At 36.2% G+C, this 27551-nt stretch overlaps 1 protein-coding gene across 1 annotated transcript in view; it reads right to left on the minus strand.

The window, feature by feature from the left end:
* LINGO2 (leucine rich repeat and Ig domain containing 2) overlaps positions 1–27551 on the minus strand; it is a 1164902-nt gene that overhangs the window by 582225 nt on the left and 555126 nt on the right. Inside the window, exons 4-5 of the mRNA XM_087444704.1 lie at positions 2708–2857; positions 1006–1041 (exon numbers count right to left, since the gene is read on the minus strand). The gene's annotated coding sequence lies outside the window, so the exon portion shown is untranslated. The remainder of the gene's footprint in view (positions 1–1005; positions 1042–2707; positions 2858–27551) is intronic.

Raw genomic sequence — 27551 nt, forward strand, 5'->3', positions numbered from 1 at the left:
CAATAGATATATTCTAGAAGTTTCTTCCAGTGAGGGAATATTCTGTGTGCATGTATGTGTGTGTTGACCAAGGATTGCACTTCTGATCAACTTACGTGCTGTGAAACTCAGCCAATCACGACAGCTTCATTCCAGTGGTCGTGCTTCTGAAAGTCAGCCATCAATAGGAGTTTTACGCTGGTGACCACACTAACACAGCTAAAGTGCACCAATCCCTAAACATTCCAGCTTCTGAAAGTCCACCAACCCTTGAACACCAGGCTTTACATACATTTACGTAGTCTTTATATAAATTCAGTCTGGTTTCATTAGAGGAGACTGTGCCTGTATATACAGCTCTTCTTTGCAGTCAAAGAGACTGCACTGAGAAGTCTGCACCAGCTGTCAATTTCAATTATTATTAGTTCACAATCTTTTTCAATGGTTCACTCCTGTTTAGGCTTAGTTTCGAATTGGACTTGTGATTGACAGACACGCTGACACTTTCACATGAGATCATCACATTCTACCTTTTCAATTCTTGTAGTGGTTGATATTACCTAATTTTTATTTCTGTATATATGAGCACAACACAACCCTTGTCAAAACACAAATACACATTTTTTAATGAATTTTTTGAACACTGGACTATTACTAAACGAGAAAAAGTGCTTTTGAAGTTTTGTGCAGAATACAGTTGTTCAGTCAGTATCAAAAACAATGCAAAGTCAGATATAAGTTAGCATATAATAGAGCTAAGCATAAGAGATGTATGATTTTCTCAATTAGTACCAAAGAAAAATGGTTAATAACAAAATTCAGAAGATAAAATAATCACAACAGAAGTTGTAATGGCCATCCACTACGTATATCAGTTTCACAGTTCAAATTACTGAATGTGCTGCTACCAGAAGATTCCAGAATTGCAAGCAAATTGTCAAGTGTCAAAATGAAATCTACTGAAAAATAAAAAATGCAATTTCTCCGTTTACTATATAGAGATTATCAAAGATCTAAATGCCTTACCTTTTATGGCATAGCCATGGATACAACATCGTTCTCCTGAAAAAGGAGATAAGACTTCAGAAACAATGGCAAGTTTTGTGCAGAAGCTCTTATACTGAATTAGGAGTTAATAAGAAAAAAATGTACTCCTTTTGGTGGATATAAACAAATACAAATTTTGGTGGATGTTTATCTAAGGTACAGACGATGTTTATTCAAAGGTGAAGCAAAATCTGAATGATTTTATAGAAGGTGCTGGCTGTTCTGCCTGTGTTCTGCATTATAGTGCTGAAACAGTATTTGATATCCTTCCTACTGACACTGAACTAATCGTGATGAAACTGTTCGCTTCCTTCATTTATACTGTTCGAACCGAGTAAAGAATTTTTGTGATTTTGTTTACATTCAGTATTCTTCAATTCTCACATTCAAAAACCTGTTGTCCCTCTTTAACAAATGCAGTTGAGAACAGCTCAATTTATTTGAAGCACAGAAATCATACTTTAATTCTGAAAAGGCCCCCAAATTCTTGTTAACATTTTTAATAATCCATTGAGTGAAGCCTACTTATTTCTTGCTCATAGTTCTCAATATCTCTTCAGCAAATTGAAAGAAAATCAGAGTTATTAAAGTACTCTGTTGCTTAAAAAAAATGGAATGTCTTAAAGAAAGAACTGACAAAAAATTTATCCCTTTAAATTTCAAGGCTGTTATTAAAATGAACACTATTATTTATGAACAGGAAAATAAATTCCAGTGCGAAATAAATAATTATTGTGGTTGTTGCCATGATTTTTTCTGTGGAATAGATCTCATCTCCTGAACAATTCAATTTTTACATCATGTTATTAAATAATCACCAGGCTGAGAACATGTAGAATCACCCTTTGCAGTATTGAAGAGGAAGGAAATAAAAACTCATGACACTGCTATTTTTTTTGCTACTGGACAATAAAAGCCATTGACCACTAGATACAGAGGAATACTGAAAAATGGGAAAGCAAGTTATGACATAAAGATGGTATCAAATTTGAAGAATAATTCTTAGAGTTGTTAATTTTATGCCAATATATATTCAGTATACTGGCTCATAATGCTAATGTTGAGCATGTTTTCTCATTAATGAATGTTCAATGGACAAAACAACTAAATAAGTTGTATGTGATCACTGTAGAGCTCTGTTACAATATAAATGGAACATAGATTGTAATTGCAAGAAATTTTATAAGCAAATTCTGCAAAACATGGAACTGTTAAGGAGAACCAGATCTCATGAAAATATAATTAAGAAAAGAGGTATGTAATTTATTTATTTCTAATTTATTTCAGATGAACAACAAATTGTGTTTTTAGCATAAGTATGCACCACACAACATTTTTTTTATGTATATATCCATAGGCAATTAGAAATAATTCTAATTTAACTGAGCATCCTATATTCTATTTGCTAAATCCGGCAACCCTAGCTAGCTAGGGAGCATGACCAGCATGGAAACATTTTAATGTTTTTTCTTGGATTGGGGTTTCATAGACTGAGAGTAAGGTATAATTCAAATCCCAGGACTCCACGAGAGGAGGGCAACGGATACTATATTAGGGAAGCTTTTTCATATTAAAAATATTAATTTTTTCCACCAAGTTCCAACAGAGATGGACTGCCTTTTTTGTTGGTTCACTTGGCAAGAATTCCTCCTTTCAGTTCAAGATTGTCATTTTTGAGTACCTGACTTAATGTGTGCGTGAGGGAGGGGAGGGGTCTCAGCTTCAGTTCGCACGCTTGTCAAATCCTATTCCACAGTGGGGCTGATAACCAGTGAAGCTCGAAGTTTCTGGGTCAGGCACACTTCCTGGGCAGCTTTGGCTTCTGAGTGAACTGAAAAGTAGATATTGTTTATTCCTTTTACAAAGGAGAAAACTGAGACATTGAAAAGTTAGTATCTATTCAGTGGGACACACAAACAAAGGAACCAGGGCTGGATAACCCTGCTGGATTGTGAGGAAACATTTGAATATAACTTGACAGAAAATGCAATCAAACTTAAACAAATGAGGGAGACATCAACACATGTGATTGAAAAGTCTGGGTGGGGAGCTTCAAACCTCAGGGTTCATGCAAAGACTCAATAAACGTAATCAGGATTCAGGTCCTCTCCAGTTCTGAGCTCTCTATTTTCTGTGCTGGGTTCATTTTCAGGCCTTGTGTCATAGCAAGATGGCTGTCAGCAAGGTCAGTGCTATATTTTCCCAGGTTGAATGCAGCTGAAAACACGGTGCCTCTCTCAGGACAGCCCCTGCAAAGTCTCATTAAGCCTTATTGGCTTCACTTGGACCACATGTCCATTCCTGCACCAATCCCTGTGGCCAGAAGAATGAGTGCTCTTCTTACACAGGCCTGAGTCACAGACCCACCTTTGGAGTAGAAGCATGGGAGAAAACACATGTCCACATGCACGTGGAATAAGATAGAAAAATATGAGTTGTTCCTCCAAAAGAGAGCTGAATGAATACTGGATTTCAAAAACAAAGTGGATATCTACCACAGCCCTCTCTCAATGCCCCAGTCCTATCTATTGGCCCTGGACCACTCATCCACTCATAACACACCACGTGATCTAACAGAACTATGCTCTGTTAAGGTGATAATTGAATCTTCCACTCACATATCATCTTTGCTATCTTGTGTGGAGTTTGACTTGCTTAGAGGGACAACTATCCACAGTTATTAACAAATACTAATTATATTTCCTGCTTCAGACATGATCTCTCTTTCTTCTATTAGACTGTATGATTCCTCAGAAGATCAAGAATTCAGTTAATTCTGAAGCTACATTGTGCAGTAATTAGATGTTTTTATATTTTCTAGCCAAGAATAAGAAGGATAGTAAAGCTATTATTAATTAAGCACCTACTATGTGCTGGCTCAGAAGTGCTTCATACACATCATTACTAATCCCCACTGCAGCCTCACAGAGAAGGTCCTATTATCCCTATTTGGCAAATGAGGACACTCTGCTCATGCGTGGTAGATACTTTCTGATGCTTCTTCCCAGGTCATCATGACATTGTTAATTGCCCCTCTCAATCCCTTTGGGTGGTCCTGCTCTGCCCTCCATCTATTTTACAAAATAGAACAAATTGGTCTGTAGAGAGATAGAAGAATGAAACAGATGAACCACAGTAGTTGCCTGTATTTCTAAATTTCTAGTGTCTTCATTTCCTCACAAGAGGTCTGACTATTGCTCTCAGGTTCCATAAGACGGCATTTACAACTTCTCTTATAAGTCAAGCCCCCAAAGAAATGTGTATCTTTTAATCAAAAATTAAAATTCACTTGCTCAAGGTCCTATGACCAGGAAGTAGTTGGGTCAGGATTTAAACCCAGTTCTCTGACTCCAAAGCCAGTGTTATAGCGTTACAATGAGTTTTCACTTCATTGTGCAACAACTCAAATTCCTAAAACTGACATATTTAATCTCAATGAACACTGTGTGTTTTTATAACAAAATGAAAAAGTTAACCAGCAGCTAACATAATTTTCAAATTTCTAGGGAGAAGCTTAAATTTTAGGAAACAACGAATCAGTATGGACACCCTGTTTAAATGTCAATTATCATGGCTGCTGTTAACAATGAACTCCAAAACTTCACTGTTAAAAAATAGGTGATAAAATCAATATGGTGGATATTTCAAATTAGAAAGCACAAAAATACCGATGTTATAGGATTTCAACAATGATATCTGTAGTTAGCAGTGAAAGTGTGTTTGTGAGTGTGTATTCACAGAGTGATATCAATTTCATAGTCTAAACTACAGATTTATTTAAAAGAAACACATATTGAAAAGACATTTAACGTGCTCTCTAGATAAGAGCGCACTTTTATTTTCTGTTCTCTTGCTAAGTAATGAGCTATTTATAATTAACCAACTCATATTTAACATAATTCACTGAAGTATGTAGCTTAGATTTTATTTTGCCAAAATTATCATCAATCGTGGTTCATTGCCATTAAATCTTCCCGTGTGGTTCAGAGTTTCTTTCTTTCTTTAATCCTCCACTAAGTCAAACTGCTTGCAAATACATTTTACAGCAAATCCATACTAGGGGAATGACTACTTGTTCTTTTCATTTGTGCTTAAGCTTGTGCTATTTTGGAGCTGCTATTTCAGAGTAATGGCTATACTTTCTCAGTTTTGATAAAGCGAGGACTTGTCGACAAAGAAGAGAAGAACAGAGTATAAGGTGCACTATTTCACAACTGCATAATTACACTAACCAAGGTTTAAGTTAATGAATTTCTTAAATGGCTTTGGAAGACAGGTCACAATATGAAAAGTATGGTTGGGAAGAAATAGGGGTTATCTAGTCCGTCAGCGCTCCATCTCAACTACTCCAGAAAGATAGTTTTAAATCCTATTTTCAAAACTGTCAGCAAAAAAGATTCCAAGTTAAAATCTGTGTGAAATAATAATCCCACAAATGATTCTATTACTGATTTTTCATGTGTGAAATGGCACTGGAGATGTGGTTTATAAATTTGGAATGACGTTTGAACCAGTTATTTTCTTTAAAATGTATAGTTTCATTTGAAGAGGCCCTATTAACTAATTCTATGGGTAAATTCACAGAGTCATTGCCTGAAAACCTGCTTAACCCCATCACCATCAGAAGGGGTATCCGTAAGCACCCATAGTCAATATTGGTTCTAGGAAATCAGTTACTCCACTGTTATCTACCAATACTCGTTTGGCCTCAGGCTCCCTGTTTATCAGTTAAACAGGTGAGGAAAACTCTCACTCGATGACATAGGAAAGTAGAGAAAAACTGTGGGAAGTTAAGTGGATGCCACTCAATATTAAAGAGATTGACCAATTCTGAGGAAGAAATACAGAATATCACACTTCACAGTTTTCCTGTAGTATATATTGACCTCAGTCTTTTCACTCTAGTGCGCATCTTTCCTTCATCCTATCTCCATATTGTGGGTGTTTTTCTGCATAGATTTACTAAATAAATTGCTTTACTAAAATAATGTTCTCCTCTTCCCATCCCTGCGAATGTTTTAGTCTGGACTCAAAGAAAACTTTTTCTAGCCTAGTCATTCTATCAATTTTTAAAATGTAATTAATTTCTCAGGGTTAGGGGAATCAGTTTCAGTCTGTAGTCTTGCTCTCTAGTCTTACACTTGGTAAGGTTTGCAGCACTTGTCACACTACAATAGCAATGGTGGGTATTCAACACTTGCTTGTTGGTTATGATAAATAAAACAAACAGCATTTCTCTTTAGGGAAACAAGCATTACTCAATGTATTATGAAAATGAGTGATATGTAGTTGACTATAATAACTTCATCTATGGACTATCTTTCAAGGACCCAGAGACTGAAGCAGAAACTAAGGAAGCAGGATCACATAGGGGAACCTTAAATAGAGTTGTAGTGTGATATTTGAATGTGCATGTGCTGTATGTTTGCACAAATTCTTGTAACCAGCTAATAGCTAATGGTGAACTATGATATTTACAGGAATTTGGACTGCTAAACATAAAGATATTAGCTAAAATGGGATACTTGCGCATAAAGTGCCGGCAGAGTGCTTTAAAAAAAAGAGAGAAGGATTTTATATATCTTTTGTTTACATGTCATCATGTATTCATTTGCATTGCATACAGTGAATACTTATAAAACTAAAACTAAAATTTTCCATTCTATACATAGCTCAAAGAACCCAAAGGTTAATGATACTTTTAAATGTGTTACCATGACTTTTGGTGAGGTCCTAAAGATAGCATATACTTGAGAGGGAAGGATGTTACAATGGCATCTTATTGAGCAATGAATTTGGCTATTTCTTTTTTCATACCTGATCAATGGTACAGAGGTTTATATCAAAATACTGGGCTGGATTCTTTGTATAGTGAAAGAGAATACTCAAGTCACTGTCTTGGTCACAGGGTCCCAGGGAGCATAATCAAGTGACTTAGTCTGTTTAATAAAACTGGCTAAAAATATTTGATCTGATCATAAAAATTATTCCATTTTTTAACTATGAGATGCAATAAAGCTTCACTTTTTGCCAAATAATAAGCCAGTGTTTTACTTGGATAGTTCTTTAGAAATATAAATATTGACTTTTTCCCTTAGTGATATCATAAGAAAAATCAATTCCTATTAGAATACATTCTATAACAGAATCATGAGCCAGCCTACAATGCATTTCATCTAATTGTTAAATAGATTATTTTAAATGTTCATTGCAGGCTTTAGTGCTGGATAATAAACAAAGAAATCCAACTATATTTTTGTGCTATATATGAGATCAGGGCTATAAAATTAATTCATTAGGAATACATGGTATCGATGCTTTTGGTATAAAACTATCATTTTCCTTTATGAACACATAAAATATATCTATTGCCTTTTATATTCATATGTATAGTGTCATAGCATTGTCTCAACAACCCAATAATTACAACTTCCAAACATAACAATTAAACTCTGTTCCTTCCAGGACAGATAAGACCAAGAAGTAGGGGACTGAGCATGTCTGTCCTACCCAATCACCTGGGAAACCAGCTGGGCTCTGGTATGGATCACTTGTGCCCCTCAGCCACATTTACCCGTTTTATAGTCCTTAAAGTGACAAAAATGACCATCTACACTAGCATGATGCAAAAGTATCTGTAAATGCTTCACAATCAGTAAGTGATGGTAACCCTTTGATATATAAAAATATGAGACAAAGATGTTTGATGTCCACATAGAGTTGAACTTACAGTAGGGAGGCTGATATAAGATAGGCAAAATTCCCTCGTATTGCTGTGAATAGCAGCCCCTGGAGGTGTAGAAGGTCATGTCTGCGGACAAATTTAATTTTTAAGCAAAGGGTAGAGCATCCACTGGCTTTGGTAAGTACAGCTTAATGAAGAAAATGGCTGAAAAAAAAGGTTAGAAATCCTTTGATACAGCAGTTTGAGAGTTGCAAATTCAGATGCATTTCCTGGAATGAACTTTGTTAACTGGGAAAGCAATCAGAAAGTGCGAGTCAAGGAAGGAGCCATTAGCAGAGCTAACAGCCAGTCAAACTTACATCTTAGTGACCCTAATGTCATCATGAAAGCAAAACTTCTAACTGGACATGTGTGGTCTCTGCAAGAATCAGACCAAAACTTAATCAAGACCGTAAATGGCTTGCATCTTACACAAAGCTATGCATCAAAAGCAATGCTAGTGGGCAGGCCCCACGGCCTAGTGGTTAAATTCAGCACGCTCTGCTTTGGTGGTCCAAGTTCAGTTCCTGGGCGTGGACCTACATCACTCATCAGTGGCCATGCCGTGACGGCAACCCACATACAAAATAGAGCAAGATTGACACAGATGTTAGTTCAGGGTGAATCTTCCTCAGGGGGAAAAAAAAAAAAAAGGCAATACTAGTAACAGCATTTTAGGAGTACAAAGCTCTTTTGGTTACACATCATCACCAATATGAGATGCAGCTATTTATCAAGAAGCTCCAATTCAAAACCACATAGTGGAAGGACTTTTGCCAAAGCAATGAGATCCTGCACAGTCATAGAAGCACAGATTCCAAAGCTAGTTTGTTGGGCTTGATAATTATAAAACTATTTTGGATTTTGTAACAGCCTCTCAGGAATGAACAGATAGGTGGCTTACAGGCATCTATGATGACCAACACTTTCAGAATCCCTCTGGGAATTATCACATTTAACTCCAAAGGGAACTCCCCAAAAGAAGCTTAAAAAGTTGGTAAACATCACAAAAAAATATTGCAAACAAAAGTTCTTATATGCAGCTCACACCCATTCATACTTTTCCTTCTGAGAACTAAAATATCCTGGCTCCAAGTGTTCTCACTCAGGAAAAGAGAACTCAGGTGGACTTATACATCAATAAGGGAATGTACCCACTTGCGTAAAAGAACTAATTCACTATGTCAAAAAAATAGTAAAGTAATAATCTGGCTTGTTTTAAAAGATGATTTCTACACTCAATGGAAAATAGAAAGTGTCCAGGAGCCTGCCAGGAGCACAGAGGAGAGTCTGGGCAGTAGGGAGGACAGCTCAGGTGGTCTGCTTACCAGCTCAGTGGTGGCAATTAGCCTGGCGGCCAGGGGCGTGATGTAGATACAAGCCACTCCAGTACTCACCCTCTTCCAAGCCTGTAGCCTCCAGGAGTGCATAATTAAATTCTTGGACATCCTAGACTTCATTCAGCAAAATATTCAGTCTCTCTTCATAAATCTAGGACTTAGGGAATTCTACCTTGGGCTGTTTCTTCACAGTGGTATAGACGATAGAGCTATAGAAAACCCAGCAATCTTGAGCCCTGATCCTAAAAGGATCAAGAGCAGAACTTGTCCCCAATAACTTCCTTGATGAACAAGACCCTTCATTTAAAGCTCAGGGACAGCTTGTCAAACAGTTAAGTTTTGCAACAAATTGTTGTCAGATATGATGGTATATGAATAGTTGTTGCTATGTCTGTTATACAGAAACTGCACAGCTGGCTTCTTTGAAGTTGGTATACGTTTTCCTTCTTCCTTGGAAGAGGTGAGAACAGAATCTTTGCAGCAAGGCTCATAAATGCCTTTGTTTTATCTGCCTGCCTGGCCCTTGTCCGCCAGGTCCTGAACCTTGGCCTCTCCCAACAGCTCCTTAATCTCCTCATGGTTCTGGGGCAATGAGACTGCTCCGTCATGAAAGGTAGTTGAGTATCCTATCTAAGTGATTCCTAGATTGTTTATTTACAGTATAGAACACATTTCTTATAGTGTTGAAGTCTACTCTAATACTGAACAGTATTAGCACAAACAGCACAAAAACATATCCATCCATGAATTCATGAGTACTAAATAATTAGGTAATTGGTGTCATAAACGCTTTGTATTGTGTAAAAATTCTTGGTGACTTGTTAAATAGGTGTTTGAAAATGTTTTAATCAGATTGGAAAAAAATTGGTTGGTGTTTTTGTGTGAATGGGGAATAAGTTATGTTTTTTATAATATTTTAAATAATGAAAAATCCAACATGTTTTCAGAAGTAAATTAGATTTGGGTAATAAAGGAAACCTATTGTTTAAGCAGTTTTCTCTTCTGTAAAGAACTTTAATAATATTTTCCCTTTTTATCTGACAGGCCACAACTAGATAGATTTGTTTATTGTTTATTCTATAATTAGTGCCAAGAGCATTTGAGTTAATAAATTATAAAAGTCATATTTAACTGGACCATTAGCATAAGACCAAGTGATTTACAGAAATGCTTCTTTCTCTAGGAATAATTTCAACAATTAAGCACAGGATTAGCTCTGAGGTTCCTGTTAGCCAAGGTAATGAGGGAAACAACATGTGTTATATAATTTTCACTGTCTGGTGAATTGAAGGATATCAGTACCGGGTTGGAGTAAATTAATTTCCAGACATTGTACTCATTTACAATAAATTAAATTAATACAAAATGCTTTTGAAAATGGCAAAATGTTATACAACTATGAGGTCTCCTTAGATTCTACTATGAAGAGCTACCCCAATTCCACATATCATTGCTATTTAAAAAAATGATCATTCAGTAAGAAGAATAGCATTGATATCCAGTTTTTCGAGGAAACTCTATGGAATGAAGAATCAGCTTATAGTTAAAAGGTGATGAATTTCAGTAAAATAGATTTCTTCAAAGTACATTATAACAGAAATAATGCCTTAAGGGGCTTTTTCTCTGCTGTGTTTTTCTGCAGTAATGAGGACAGAGCGAGGTACGAGGTTATTTTTGATTCCGCATTTTGAGATGGTAATATTGCATTCAAAACAAGTTATCATTTCCATTGTTTCGTTGTTATATGCCTATATCAGTGAATCTACAACATTTAGTAAAGACGCAATGCTGTTCTCCTTAGACACTAAAGAAAGCAGTGTGTTTGTGATATCAAAACTGTCATAGCGCTGTTACAATAAGCAGCAGCCATCGCCTCTTCAATCACGTGGATGTCGCTGAACCGTGGTAAAACCGTTTCGGAGGAAGGCTAGTCGGCATTACCAAATAGAGTCGTGCAAATCGTGTTTCCTGAGAACGAAACTTGATTCCATTTAAGAATATACAGTAGGTCAAAGTGGGCTCCAAAACAAGGGACTGTCTAGTGTGGTTCTCTAGGGAAGTGGGTTTAATGACCTAAATAATAAGTGGTAACTAGCATACTAGCTATTTGTGGATAAATACATGCTTTTGAAGTGTTTAAGGGCACTAGAGCAGCCTGTTCACTTAACTAGTTTAAAGAGTCCCAAAGTCTTGTTGAGACCGCTAATTTACACTCTGTGCGTAAAACGGGAGACTTTTGTGTATAAAGATAACCTGATCTTAGGCCACACCTTTCACACAGTGAATCCCAAATCCATGGATTACATAATGGAAATAGCAAGAAAATTTAAAAGAATGAAAAATAAAGATGAATAATTTTGGCTCCAAAGTAGAACATGTTTGTTCTCTGCAAACAGATCCCTTGGAGCGTGCTGAGTGTTGTGGAAAAGGAAATTACATACAGTATTCTCCATGACACCCCTAGCAGGGCATTTTTGAGTACACTTTATTTACACAGGCATGGCAACACCTTGGGGGGCACACAGTTTTATGTTTTTTCCTACTGTATTGAACTGCATGCTTTGTAGCAGATCTCAGAGAGCTGGCAGAGTGGAAAGCCAAGATTTGCTGTAGAATGGTGTTTTATGACAACATATTGTGACAAGATATCCAAGGAGACATTGCCAAGTGTGTACTACATGATCAAAGTCTTCATATTTAAGCTTTCTCCCAGAAGAGAAAGATTTCTCAACCCAATCAGCAGCCAGGCGCCCACAAATCCTGAGATGCTAGAAATTCTGACCAAGTTGATTTACTTCTGTGGTCTCCTGTTGAAAAATGCGTTGATTAACATTAATGGCTTGATGATGGAGGACTGGAGGAGGGGAGAGTGTCAGGGTGAATAGGGCTTGATGTGTTTGCTCTCTAATCAGTGTCACTCAATCACAGTGTGCAGCACAATTAGCATCTTATTTTGTTGTTTGCTTCCTTCTCTTTGTGTACTGCATAATTTGGTGCTTTATTATACCATCTCATGTTCTTTAGCTGTTTCATGTAGCACTCATTTATTTGTAAGTCACTTCTTAGAAAAACTCTGAAAGAGAAAACTCCATCTGAGAAAGAGGAAGAATCTATGGAAAACCCGAGTCTTCACTGATAGCTACACATTCCAACTTTACACATAAATCTATTAAGTCTGCTTTGTCTATCTATAACAAGTCAGAAGCGGCAAAATGGAAGAACCTAGAATGTGTGGTTAGCTTAGTCTTAGCTAAGGCTAGTGGAAAAAGGCATACTGAGAGTAGCAAAGAATAACAGCTGACAGAACAGGAAGAGACAAATAAGCTATAAAACTCAGGTGGAAGAACTTTAGAGGCATAATATTTTTCTCAGGTGGCGTTCTCAAGGAACAGATTCTAAAGTTAGGATTCAAATGCGAGTATCTTATTAAGGAAGATTTCCCTGGAGAAATGAGCAAGGGAGTGAGGAAGCAAAAGAATAAGAAACCAAGCAAAGGTGTGGTTTCAGGTCAAATTCCAGCCTCAGCCTTACCCTGTATGAAGCAATGTGGAATATACTGCACCTCAGTATATCATGCTATCTCAAGGCAAGGAACCTCAGCTTTTGTATTCCCTTATTGGTCATTCATTGGCATAGGACCACAGTGGGGAGGGGGGCATGAAAGGGATGTATCCTTTATTCCAAGAGTCCGAGAAAGAAAGTCACATGTGTAAACCACTCAGTACAGCACACAGGAGCAGAAGAGTGGGCTCACAGCCCCAGTGAAAGGGATTTAAGGGGCTCTGGTTAGGCAACCTACTAAATCCATCTCTGCACACCTGGGGCATTTAATGTCCCTAGCAATCACTGAGGTCAAGAATTGTTCCCTATTCAGTATCAAAAACAGAGGTCTATGTGCAATAAAATTGTTTAGGTTCAAAATGAGGAGCCTGAGTTAATTTAACTCAATAAAGCCTCATCCCTACTTTTGGTGTCAAAATAACAAAGTGGGTACAGTGGAAAGACCATAGGATTTAGGAATTATAGGTTCTAATCCTGTCTTTGCTGCCTTTGGATACCTGTATAATCTGAGTGTGTGTCCTCAGCTCGCTTTGTTGATATGAATCATTTCTTTATACCCAAATTCAATCAACTCCATACATCTTCCTCAAAAACCCCACAAGGAAGTGTCAAAAATGACAGTATCTGAAAGACTCAGAGTCTGACAAACAGGAAATACTAAATAAATGTTAGCTAAAAACAAAAAGATAAATGGATTTAGCTGATATTACGTTGGCTGTAATGACAAGGACCCTGGAGGGGTAAAGACCCACTTCTCAAGAGCCTAATGTATTTTCAGACACTATGATGGTTTCCTTACATTTCTGAGATTATCCAGAAATATATCAAGTTGCACCCTTATAGAGTAGTCAGTTTTTTCCTAATAACTTAACTATGTATACATTAAAGTGAGTGAGTGTTTTTTCAATTGCCTGTACATTTAAAATGTGTCAGTACTTAGAGGTTACAATTTTCCAGAGAAGAGTAAATAAATCCAGTAAAGGCATACTTATAAACATTTTAGTTTTTAGTTTATGGGGTTTTATTTGGGGGGGGGTCTAGGAAGTTGTGAGAAAAGAAATCTTCCTTTTCTAATGTACTTGTCAGTATTTTCAGAAAGATCCATGTTTAGATTTTTGAAGGCAATCCTGTATCTGCATACAGACGGCTGAAATGACAATTTTAAAACAACAAACCCTAATCCCTAGTGACTGTACATCTGTGTCATAAAACAATCACATAAACTGGCATGATTAAAAGGTTTGCTGATCAGAGCTCTACAGCTGAGAGCCAAATAAGGCAAAGTGTGATCTAGTTTTCTGCTTCAGAAATGCAAATAAAGACTGGGACACAGACCATAGAAAGCACTTATTCTTAACACAATTTAGGTCCAGCACAATTTTGCATGAAGAAAATGTCCAGTAACAAACAATTCCTTTGAAAACAAAGCTAGACACTGGAGTTTTCTGGCTTACACCATTAAGCCAAACTTTCCAATTTTACAAACGTGTGTAAAATGAAAAGACAGGATGCCATGATTTACATAACCTGTTAAAAGATTTTAAACAGCATGATTATCTATAGCAGGTTCATAAAGAAAGTCTATATGAAATGAGGGAAAATGATGACTGCTATTTTCAGTGACCATTCAATAATAATAATAATGTAAAGACATCCGTCTGCTTGTAGATATTCTCCAGGAAGAAAAGCTGTCTTTATCTTTGTCTCTACAGCATTTGGCCCCAGTCCTGGGCCCACAGTTGGCACTCTATCAATATTTGTAGTTGAATGAATGACTGCTGTTAGAATGGATAAACAAATACACAAATGCAAAACAATTGTCAAAAAAATCTAAGAATCATAGTGATTTCTCCACTGATGTCTACAGAATACTAGAAGTTTTAACAACATTAATATAAATAATCCACTGGACAAAGGAGGAAATATTCTTTAGCATGTCAATTATTTTTTAAACATACAGTTCCTATTATCGTATGTGAAGTGCCTGATTACAGATTTTGCATGCTCTTCCACAGTTGTTTCCTTTGGGAAAAATGAAATGGCAAAACACATAAAGGACAGAATTCTGGTGTCACAAGATTGGCTTCACTAATCCCAATATTTCCTTACTTGTTGCAAATATGTCGATGATGTTGGCTCAGGCTCAGACAATACAGGAGAGTGTTATTTGGATTTGGTCTTGGGCACAGTTCCTGGTGTTTTTGATGTACCCCACCAATGTCCCCAACAGCAAAGCTGCAAAGTCCCTGCTGTCGCTATTTTTACCAAAATACTAAATGTAATAGAGACTGTTTGGTTAGAAGGACCCACACCTTCTAGGGCTTTGGGTTTGGATTTCTTCTTTCTATTTTTTACATCTCTTTCTTTTACTCTTTTTTTTATCTTTCTTTTTCTTGAATTAAATCCTTTGAGTTTTCAGCCTGCAGATTTCCATTTCTGAATACTAAACCACGCAAGTTCTGTATAGCATTTTCCAATATGACTTTCTATGTGCAGTTAACTAAATTCCACATAGCTAGCGGGATAGCCTCAGACTCAACATGGTCAGTGCAAAGATCAATCATTCAAAATGAATGCCAGGCCCTACAGTGTCAGACAATAGTAAGAAACCAAATACTGAAAAGGAAGGCATCGAAAGATGTAAAGTGCCCACATGATCCTCAAATTCAAAAGCACATTCTAAATTAACTGTGCCCCAAAAACTGTGTCTCTTATGAGTTAAGGAAACTTAATCTTTATTCTTCATAGGAGCTCCAGTACAATTTGGATTATTTTTCAGGGAGATGAGTCTCCTGAGGAAGGTCAAAATGACATTTTATTTTAAATTAAGATTAGAAACAATGACATTTTATGTTCCTAAACATGTGTTTTTCAACAGATAATTATAAAGGACACCACAGTTTTAACATTTAGCTTGATTTTTAAAGACTAAAAAGGGTAGGAAGCATTCTGATTTAACAATGGTGGCACTTACAAGCAAAGAATTTTATCTGAAATGTAGTATCATTGACAATTGTACTTTTTGCTATAAAATTAATCTGCAGTGGGCATCCATAAAGAAATATTTCTTTGAAAGACACATCTCTAAAATCTTTGATTGTATCTAGTTTGATAGCGTATTTATAAACACATCTGTCACATTCACAATGTAATGAACCAATAAGTGTATACACAGAAAGACCCAATATGTGAGACTTAGAGGAAAGATATTATTTGTTACTAGTAATGTCAAATACCACTCGAACACATTAAATGTCCCAGACACTGTGCTAAGTCCTTTTACAAACATGTAGGTAATCACTATTTTTATCCCCATCTTGTATATGAGGAACTGAGTGTGGATATGCTAAATAAATAGTGGAATTAGGGATTCATACTGAGGGATGTCTGGATCCAAAGCCATGTTGTTAGCTACTAAACTTGCACTGTACAGTATGACAGCTACCCGCCACACATGGCTGCTGAGAAAGTGAAATGTGGCTATCTGAAATTGAGGTGAGTTGAAAGTGCAACTTGTACAGTGGATTTCAAGAATTAGTATGAGAAAAGGAAATATATAATAAATAATTTTTACACTGATTACATCTTGAAATGATAATATTTTTACTATACTGGTTCAAATAAAACCCATTATTAAAATTAGTTTCACCTGTTTCTTTTTTCTTTTCAATGTGGTTACTAGAAATTTTAAATTACATATGGGGCTTGCATCCATGTCTTCACTATATTATTATTGGATCACACTGCACTAAACTATATAGGCTCCATTTTTCTTTGACAAATTAGGGAGGGACTTAGAACTGTTTTCTCCCTGCTTAGTGAGACTTTGCCTCTTATTCATTTTTTTATTTCTTTCAGGGAAGAATTTACTTCCTTAATTTTAATGTAGTTATCTATATTGTATATTTATTATATTTTATATCTCCTACTAAATATAGTGTCCTAAAAGTCAGGCTCTGAGTGTTCATCTTGCAACTCCAAGGGATAGGGAAGGGAGCTTTAAGGTGAATAACAATCTCTTAGGCTTTGTAGCCCTGTCAGCCTCTCCGTCCCCACAGGCTGTCCTCTCACCAGCCAGAATATGGCCAGGAATTCCGCTCTCAGGATTGCCCATGGGTGGACAGTTTATGGCCAAATCCAACCCACCACCTCCTTTTGTAAATAAAGTTTTATTGGAAAGCAGTCACATCCATTCATTTATGTATTATTGAGTAGTTGTTCCAGAGACCTATGGCCCTCAAATCCTAACATATTTACTACCTGGCTTTTTACAGAAAGTATTTGCCAGTCCTCCAGTAGCTGATGTCACCATTTAGAGTTGATCCCTTCCTTCTGTACCTTACATCTCAAGGAACAATTATACTAGAATTACATTAGAATCTGATGAAATAACAAACCCTTTTAAAGCTATTAATGACTCCAACTTGGTTCACATTGTGTTTCAAGAATGCTTGCATTTTAATAACAACTTTTAGAATAAGAATCCAGGTAACCTTATAAGGCTTTGTGGTTGTTTCTGTGTTAAGATACTAAAGAAGAAGTATACTAGAGTATACTAAAGATACTAAAGAGAAGAAACTTCGATATGTCCTCTACTCTGACACCAGCTGAGATCTAGAGAGTTCAGCATTCAAGACTTATAATAGCCATGTCTAAAACAACTGCTGTAATACTTCTAATGACAGAAAAGTCACCATGGAGAAAATGAAGGAGGCTTACTTTCTGGGGAGTGAGCTTTCTAAAGCCACTTTACTACAGAAAAAAAGGTGAAGAAATCAATACAGATATAATACCATTATTAATGGGGCCTGTCGATACAAGGCAATTTTGCATTTCTTATTTTATCCTGCACTAAGTGGAACATTTGAAGGTCATAGATAGTGAGGAAAATTCTCACTTTACTTAAGGACATTTGTTTGTCTTGATACAATCAATTGACCTCAATTTTCCTAGATGTGGAAGATCAGGCAAAATTAAAGCTATTCTTAAACAGGGCACACTTTTCACCAAGGCTAGCATAAAAGGATAAAGAAACATTTACTCCTTACCGATGATTCTACAACTAGCTATCAACAACATTTCAAATATCATCTTTACAGCAAACACCACTGTGACAAGTACTGTGCATACACTTATGTAAAATTGAGTCATAAAACAAGTAAACAGGATAGGAGGATTATAGAACTCTTTAAATATTTTTATCAAAATGTACAATGGGCTATTTTGTTCTGAGAAGGGTTTTTACCAAAAAACAAAATATGAATTGGGGTATTTCGTATAAACATATTTACACTCCATTATTAGAAGCTTCTTTTATTTATTTATTTATTTTTTGTGAGGAAGATCAGCCCTGAGCTAACATCCATGCTAATCCTCCTCTTTTTGCTGAGGAAGGCTGGCTCTGAGCTAACATCTATTGCCAATCCTCCTCCTCTTTTTCCCCAAAGCCCCAGTAGATAGTTGTATGTCATAGTTGCACATCCTTCTAGTTGCTGTATGTGGGACGCGGCCTCAGCATGGCCAGAGAAGTGGTGCGTCGGTGTGCGCCCGGGATCCGAACCCAGGCCGCCATTTGCGGAGCGCGGGCACTTAACCGCCAAGCCACGGAGCCAGCCCTAGAAGCTTCTTATTTGCTCCAATGGAAAACTGGAATACGTTTAGGGGAAATCAATTTGAAAAATCCAGTAAAACCTTTGAAATATTTGAAGGAAATGTTGAGTGAAATATTTATCCTGGTAAATAAAAGAGAGATTTATTTATTCTGAGATTCTAAGGAACTATGTTATAAAACAGTGGTTCTCAGTCGGCTAAGCACAAAATAACCCATTTGTGTGCAAAAAGGAAAACAAGAAATTTAAATAAACAAGAAAATTATTAAGCTTTACTAATATTGAAACATTGATTGATACTGACACTTGCATTCAGTCCTACAGATCACTTACCAGAAGAGGTTATCATGAAGAAAAAGTGGGAGCTGTACAATGTGAAGGGGTTAACAGTTGCACCCCCATTCATTTGCCTTATTTTATTACAATATATTGGAATCTGTATGTATTTCATAAATATATTTGTTTTCCTAGTCTGAGTATTTATGGGGGCCACAGAGTATTTCTCAGCCGCAAATGATAAAAATAGAACTCAAACTATATTGAGTAAAATGGTAGACTTGATTTGCTCACTAAGTGGGAAATTTAAGGATGGAACTGGCTTGACTCCAAAGTGTGCCATACGACTCACTCTATCTCCACATCTTCATGCTCTGCTTGTCACTGTTAGTCTCTTTAAATTCCCCTTATTCTCTCATGCGATAGACAAACTTTCTGTGCACAATCAGAAAGAAGCCCATTGGTCAACCAACCCCGTACCTTACAGCTACCAATTCTAAAGAAAAAGAGACCAAAAAGTTCCCACCTCCTATGTGTCAAATCTAATGGAAGGAAACTTATTGACCCTAATTTGGTCAAAACAACTGGTTCTGTCTATGAATCTCAGAATATATGAAAATAAAATATCCCAGTAGCTTTACAGCTTGTATGTCAAAAATTATGGTGTAAAAAAGAAAAAAAATCCAAACAAAAATTTTTTTGTATATTTATCCAGTAAATAATCTAAACTATACACACACAAAATTAGGACTTTGGGAGTGGGGATTTACATATTTACAACAAACTACTGAATATTTTTTTCACTAATTATACTTTTTAAGAGCATTCTGTAGAAATTAAGAAAAAACTAGTACTATCTTTCAGATATTCTCATAAGTTCTGTGGATTGGTTGAGGATATTCCAACACAGGTACTGTTTCATGAAATAATTTTTTAAGATAACTTATTTAGAATACACTGACATGGATTTTACAGAATTTTCTTCCTAATTATGAATCTTTTCTGAAAAAATAATTTTCCTTTCTGGAATAGATATTGTTTTCTGAAAAAATAATGAAGAGTTGAAACAAAATATAATATATTTTAGAAAATCTCTGTAGTCCCTTCCAATTCTTAACATTCCATGCCTCTATAGGTCATCCAGAAAATTGTTCCATAACTTTCCCCTCTCCTGCCTCCCATAATCCTGGTGACACTTTAAAGATTTGATGTTGCAGACTAGTTGCATTTCTGATATAATTCTTCTAATGTAGAGTAAGGAAATAATTCTCAGGTTAAAATTTTCAACTTGTAAATACAAATCACTTTCTCTCTTTCTAAAACTGACTTTTAAAATGTTTCATTACATAAATTCCCACGGAGGGGTTTCATTGCATGCATTTACACAAGTATTATGTAAGTAAATAGCAGAAGATTTCACTTTTTTGTGTGTGTGTGTGAGGAAGATTAGCCCTGGCTAACATCTGTCGCCAATCTTTCTCTTTTAGCTGAGGAAGACTGGCTCTGGGCTAACATCTGTGCCCATCTTCCTCAACTTTATATGGGAAGCCGCCACATCATGGCTTGACAAGCGGTGTGTGGGTGCGCGCTAGGGATCCGAACCTGCCAACCCCGGGCGGCTGCAGTGGAATGCGCGCACCTAACTCCTACGCCACTGGCTGGCCCAGAAGATTTCACTTTTTTAAAATCTATGAATTGAGAACCAGATTTGTTGAAGTTGAACAGCTTCTTCTGGTCCATGTGAATATCCAGTGCTTCTCTAAGTGGCTTCCTGGATTCAAAGATCTAGTATTACCGTGGGACAAGCCTTTCTCAAAATGAAACAGCTGTCAAGTTTGTTCAATATTCTCTAAACTGAAACAAATCGTATCATTTTAATCAGAGAGAAGTACATTTCACAGGTAACTCTGACTTCAAAGCATTGGATGCAGTCAAGATTCCATTTAAATCATTACTTGCCTTTAAAAATGGCAGAAGCTAGGTGGGTATTAGGCATATTCAGTTTATAAAGTGTGTCATAATTAATTTACACGCGCATTCCTTTCTTTAAAAAAGTGGGGAATGTTGTATTTTTTTGCTCAGCATTTACTTTTTTGAGTGGATTTTGGTAAAGCATTTGGGCAAGAATATGTTCTTAAAATAGTTACAATTAGCTTTGAGGCTATTTCAAAATTCAATACAATCACATATGTCTATAACCCAAAATATTACTTTTCATGAAATGAAAATTATTTTTATGAAATGTGAAACATGTAAAATAGCCATCCACAGACAACATTTGAAAACCAAGTTGATTCCTGTCTTGTTAATTATAGCCATTCTGACAGGCGTGAGGTGATATCTCATTGTAGTTTTGATTTGCATTTCCCTGATAGTTAGTGATTTTGAACATCTTTTCATGTGTCTGTTGGCCATCTGTATATCTTCTTTGGAGAAATGTCTGTTCAGGTCTTTTGCCCATTTTTTAATTGGGTTGGTAGTTTTTTTGTTGTTGAGATGCATGAGTTCTTTATATATTTTGGAGATTAAGCCCTTATCAGATGTATGGTTTGCAAATATCTTCTCCCAATTGTTAGGTTGTCTTTTCGTTTTGTTGATGGTTTCCTTTGCTGTGCAGAAGCTTTTTAGTTTGATGTAGTCCCATTTGTTTATTTTTTCTATTGTTTCTCTTGCCCGGTCAGATGTGGTGTTTGAAAAGATGTTGCTAAGACCGATGTCGAAGAGCGTACTGCCTATGTTTTCTTCTAGAACTTTCACAGTTTCTAAGAACTTGAAAACACCAATTTGCAAAGGTACATGCACCCCTGTGTTCATTGCAGCCTTATTCACAATAGCCAAGACTTGGAAGCAACCTAAGTGCCCATCAAGGGACGAATGGATAAAGAAGCTGTGGTATATATACACAATGGAATACTACTCAGCCATAAGAAACGATGAAATCCAGCCATTTGTGACAACATGGATGGACATTGAGGGTATAATGCAAAGTGAAATAAGTCAGAGGGAGAAGGCCAAATACCGTATGATTTCCTTCATTAAGTAGTAGATAATAACAACAATAAACAAACACATAGAGACAGAGATGGGATTGGTGGTTACCAGAGGGGAAGGGGGGAGGGTGGAGGGTGAAAGGGATAATTCGGTACATGTGTGTGGTGATGGGTTGTAATTAGTATTTTGGTGGTGAACATGATGTAGTCCGTGCAGAAATAGAAGTACAATGATGTACACCTGAAATTTTTGCAATGTTATAAACCAATGTTACTGCAATAAAAAAAATATATATATAAAAAAAAAAAATAAAAAAAAAAAAATAAATGAAAACCAAGTTGAATTAAAGAGCTATTTTTCACAAAACTATAAAAATATTAGATGAAAATAAAAGACAATGCTTATTTTAGAATCATTGGTAGGGAATGTCCTTTCTAAAAGGATGCAAAACACAGAATTATAAAAGACTGGCATTTTTGATAATAATACGGTGGGGGAAAACATCTCAAACAATGTTCTGAGATATGTGATAACTGGAGAAAATTTTCAGCTCAACAAACGAGTCAAATAATATATAAAGAGTTCATATGAATCAATAATTTAAAAAAGCAAACATTCTTAAAACTTCCCAGTTTAAAAAAAAGTATATAGGTAGGCAATTCATGAAAGCAGAAATATAAATGGTCAATAAACATTTGAAAACTTATTCAACCATCTTTTAAGTCAGAAAAATTCTAACAAAAGCAATGCAGTACCATTTCCACATTACATTGAAATGATAAGACAGATGGTACATAGTGCTGGAAAGAGTATAAGATAATGAGCAATCTCATATACTGATTATGTGAGTTTAAGCCTTTGGAGAGCAATTTGGTCTGCCAAAATATCAGATGCACATGCTTGCAACCAATTATTTTTTCTTTCAGAGATTTATCTTAAAAAATACTTGCTGGGGCAGGACCAGTTCCATAGTGGTTAAGTTTGCGCACTCCGCTTCGGTGGCCCATGGTTCGCAGGTTCGGATCCCGGGCGTGAACATGTGAACCACTTATCAAGCCATGCGGTGGCGGTGTGTCATATAAAGTAGAGGAAGATGGGTACAGATGTGAGCCCAGGGCCAATCTTCCTCAGCAAAAAGAGGAGGATTGGCAACAGATATTACCCCAGGGCTAATCTTTCTCACATACACACAAAGTACTTGCACACATGTGTGTTTCTTATGACATAGTTTAAATTAGCAAACAACAACAACAAAACTGGGAAAATTCTGTAAGTCATTCAATATAGGAGTGACTAAATGAAGTATGGCATGTCCACACTAGAGAATATTCAGCACCTATGAAATGATTAATATATGTCTGTCTGTCTTGACATGGAAAGACTTTTGTCTTTGTTTTGGCATATTGTTACACGAAAATAGCAAAATGTAGAACAACATATTATGAAATACTACCCTTTAAATTAACCAAAGAAGACAACAAGCGTGCCTATAACTATTTTTAGATATGTTAAAAAAAAAAAAAAAAGGCCTGAAGAGAGGGTGAGATTGAGGTAGAGAAGAAACTTTCATTTATGTTACGTGATTCTAAAATAGTTTGAATTCTAAACAATAAGCACGTTTTACTTTTGAAATAAAAGAGCATTTGCAACATCTTTAAAATAAAGACTTTACTGCTAATTATATTCACAAATGCTTTTAAAATATGAATAGACAAGAATAAACAAATCCATAAATGAAGGTAGGAATATTGTTTTATCAAGTGAGTAATATGAATGCAAGAACTAGTCCTCTTTATTTTGAAATACTAAAGGCAACTTATTTCACTTTCCTCAATCACCATAGTCACGTATAAAATTGCAGATAATAGGTAGAAGATGATAAAGTTGTTTGTATGAACTCTAAAATGGTCTTAGTCAATTAATCATCTTGAATAATCTTTAACCTTTTTTGTAGATGGCAGATCTTTAATATTTTTTTCAGCCTTTGCAATCTCAATCATGTTATAATATTGTAAAATAATGTTAAGATATACATAGCCCCAATTACACATCAAAAGTCAGACACAGAGTAAATATTTGAGGGAAAATATGCCAACAAAACATTGTAGGCATCTGCTACGATCTACTGCAGAGCTGCCTGACGTACAGGAGTCAATGCTCACACCGTAAGGGGTGATTGAGGGTTCTTTGAGGGAAGAGTCTATTCTTCTTGCCTCCAAAGAAATTACCAGATGAAAATCAATGTATCTTTAAAAGGGACAAGCCTGTTTGCTTTAAGTTAGCGCTAAGGCACTACACACAAATACTTATGGTAGAGGCAATATTAAATTTCTGTTAAAATATAACTTGCTGAGATATCCATATCTATATCCATATCCATGTAAATGTTTATCTATATCTATGCCTATCTAGGTAGATAAATACTAAATATTATATGTATTATATAATATTTTATATCTAATTAGTTTTATATTGCTGCTGTAACAAATTATGACAAATTTAGTGGCTTAAACAACACAAATTTGTTACACAGTTCTGTAGATCAGAAATCTGAAATGGGTGTTACTGGGATATAATTCAAGTGCATTCCTTGCTAGCAGCTCTAGGAGAGAATCTATTCCTTGCCTTTTGAGCTTCTAGAGGCCGTGCATTCCTTGGCTCGTGGACACCACCCTCTCTCTTCAAAGCCAGCCATATCACAATCTCTATGGCCCTTTTTTGATCCTCACTTTTCCTCTCTGACTGCATCCAGGAAAGGTGTGGAAAGCCTTAGGCCCTAGAAGGATGTGGAAGTTGTTGAATGGATGACTGGTGGAAAAACAGGGAGGACTGACCCACACAAGGGGGTAAGGCAGAGAGTGGTGTAGAAGTCAACTTTATAAATTTCACAGTACTGCCTAAGACTGGTACTGTTCATCAGTTGGAATGGGAAATAAAAGACTATTTCAAGGAGGTAAATTATTTATTAAAATCAGCATCTGCACATTTGTTCTGGAAAGGGCCAGATAGTAAATGTTTTAGGTTTTGTGGACCAGATAGCCTCTGTCACAGCTACTCAGTCCTGCCAGTTTAGCCTGTAGGCAGCCATAGACAATAAGTAAATGAACTGGCATGGTGGAGATCCAACGGCCACACTGGTCACTTTTGGATACTCAAATTTGAATTCCATATCATTTTTACATGTCAAAATGTTATTATCCCTATTACTTTTTTAACTATTTAAACATATAAAAATTATTCTTAGCTCATGGGCCATTTGAAAGAGACAACATGCCAGATTTGGCTCACAGGCTGTAGTTTGCTGATGCCTGGACTAGATCCGTCATAATGATTGCAAATGCTTCTCTTAGCCATATTGCAGATTTCCACGGAATGGTTAAAAAGACTGCATGGTGCCTTGAAAGCCTGTACGTCTTGGTTGTAATCATATTTTTTAAAAAGTTGTATCATATGCTATGTGCCTTTTGGATGGACATAAGTACGCAGATATCAATAATGAAATCGATTTTTAACTGATTATAACAGATTTAACAGATTATAGAAATGAAAGCCCATATCCATATTTTCTTAGCAGAATAAATATGGTCTGGTTATGTGTGTCTAAATCAAGCAGGTTTCCTTAAATTAGTAAAAACTATGGTTAATATCAAAGGTCAAAAATTATAAATTTCTTGAATTTATAAAGTCTTTTTAAAGATAATTTCTTTATAATGGAGGAACATGGAAAAATCTGCCTATGGTGCTTCTGTGCAAGGGAAGTAGGTGAGTACTTCTCACCTTATTCCAACAATAGCCTCTCCTCCAGTATTTGTCAAAGAGGAGGTCACGAGTGAATGAAAATCGGATGAACATCTACGAATTCTGATAAGCCACTGAAAGATGACTTACAAACAAAATGTGTAAACTTTCAAGAAGCAGCTAGATTTCATTAGGTGTGCCGGTAGAGGCATGTATCAGTGAAATTCAGATTTTCACTATTAATGTAAATTAATTTGTACCTCAAGTCTGTTAGGCTGGTGGAAATTTGACATGGCAGAAATATACAGGACATACCAAGGCCTTGGCCGATAGAAGGGATCTGCTTCGCATGTTCTGATGTTAGCCTAATTAATTTGCTGGGCACAAATTTTAATGGTGAAGTTAGGGCTTTAATTCAATTGAGGTCAATCCTACCTTCACCCGCAAGAATAATAGAAAGAAAAGGACTGGGCTAATTTGCTTCCTGTGGTAGGGATTAAAGAAGCTTCTACCAGCCTCCAACCCGACAGGCTCCTCACATAGTTCATTCAACATTGAGTAAACACGACTTTAAGTGATATCAATCAGAACTCTGCCTTTCATCTTCCTCACACAGCAAAAGAGAAACTAAGAGAGGATGTTTTAATTCTTTTTATACCCTGCATGGGGGAACCGTTTAGCAAGCCGGCGGAAGGCAGAAAGGAGGAAAGATAGAAGCGCTGACAAGAATTCAGGGATGCTCATCCCTGGAATATCTCAGTAATTTAATGCGACTACTTGTTAGAATTGCCATGGATGTTTAAAGCTATGTACAGTGTGTGCATTCACTTAGTATGTTAAAGATGAATTTTTTCTTTTTGTCATGGGCAGACTTTATTTATTTTTATTTTTTCATTGAATTATAATTGACATAGAATACTATATTCATTTCAGGTGTACAACATAGTGACTCGATATTTTTATACATTACAAAATGATCACCACAATAAGCCCAGCCACCACCTGTCACTAAGTTATTACAATATTATTGGCTATATTCCCCATGCCGTATACCACAACCCCATGACCCATTTATTTTTAACTGGAAGTTCGTACCTCTTAATCCCCTTCCCCTATTTCGCCTGTCCCCTTACCTATCTCCTCTCTGGTAACCACTAGTTTCCTGTATCTATGAGTCTGTTTCTGTTTTGGTTTATTTGCTCATTTGTTTTGTTTTTTAGATCCTACATATGGGTGAAATCACACAGCATTTGGCTTTCTCTGTCTGATTTATTTCACTTAGCATAATACTCTCTAGGGCCATCCATGTTGTTGCAAATGGCAAGATTTCATCCTTTTTTATGGTTGAGTAGTATTCTATTATATATATACATCACACCTTTTTTATCCATTCATCTGCCAATGGGCACTTAGGTTGTTTCCATATCTTGGTTATTGTAAATAATGCTGCAATGAACAACATCAAATTATTGTTTTTGTTTTCTTCAGATAAATACCCAGAAGTGGAACTGCTGGATAGTATGGTAGTTCTATTTTTAACTTTTTGAGGAACCTCCATACTGTTTAGCATAGTGGCTACACCCATTTACATTCCCACCAACAGGGCATCAGGGTTCCCTTTTCTCCACATCCTCGTCAACACTTGTGATTTCTTGTCTTTTTGATAGTAGCCATTCTGATAGGTGTGAGGTGGTATCTCCTTGTGGTTTTGATTTGCATTGTCCTGACGATTAGTGATGTCGAGCATCTTTTCATGTGCCTATTGGCCATCTGTGTGTCTTCTTTGTAAAAATGTTTATTCAGGTCCTCTGCCCATTTTTTAATTGTGTTTTTTTTTTGTTGGATATTGAGTTGTATGAGCTCTTTATATATTTTGCATATTAACCCATTATCAGATGTATCATTTGCAAATGTCTTCTCCCATTCAATAGTTTGCCTTTTTCATTTTGTTGATGGTTTCTTTCACTGTGCGGAAGCTTTTTAGTATGATGTAGACCCTTTTGTTTATTTTTTCCTTTGTTGCCCTTGCCTCAGGAGACATATCCAAAAAAACATTGCTAAGACTGAAATCAAAGAGCCTACCACTTATGTTTTCTTCTAAAAGTTTTGTGGTTTCAGGTCTTACCTTTAAAACTGTAATCCATTTTGAGTTTATTTTTGTATATGGTGTTACAGAGTGGTCCAGTTTCGTTCTTTTGCATGTAGCTGTCTAGTTTTCCCAGCACCATTAGTTGAAAAGACTGTCTCTTCCCCACTGCATATTTTTGCCTCTTTTGTCATAGATCA

This window comes from Ceratotherium simum, chromosome 20 (assembly GCF_057802395.1).
Source record: "Ceratotherium simum simum isolate JZ-2026a chromosome 20, ASM5780239v1, whole genome shotgun sequence".
Classification (NCBI taxonomy): Eukaryota; Metazoa; Chordata; class Mammalia; order Perissodactyla; family Rhinocerotidae; genus Ceratotherium; species Ceratotherium simum.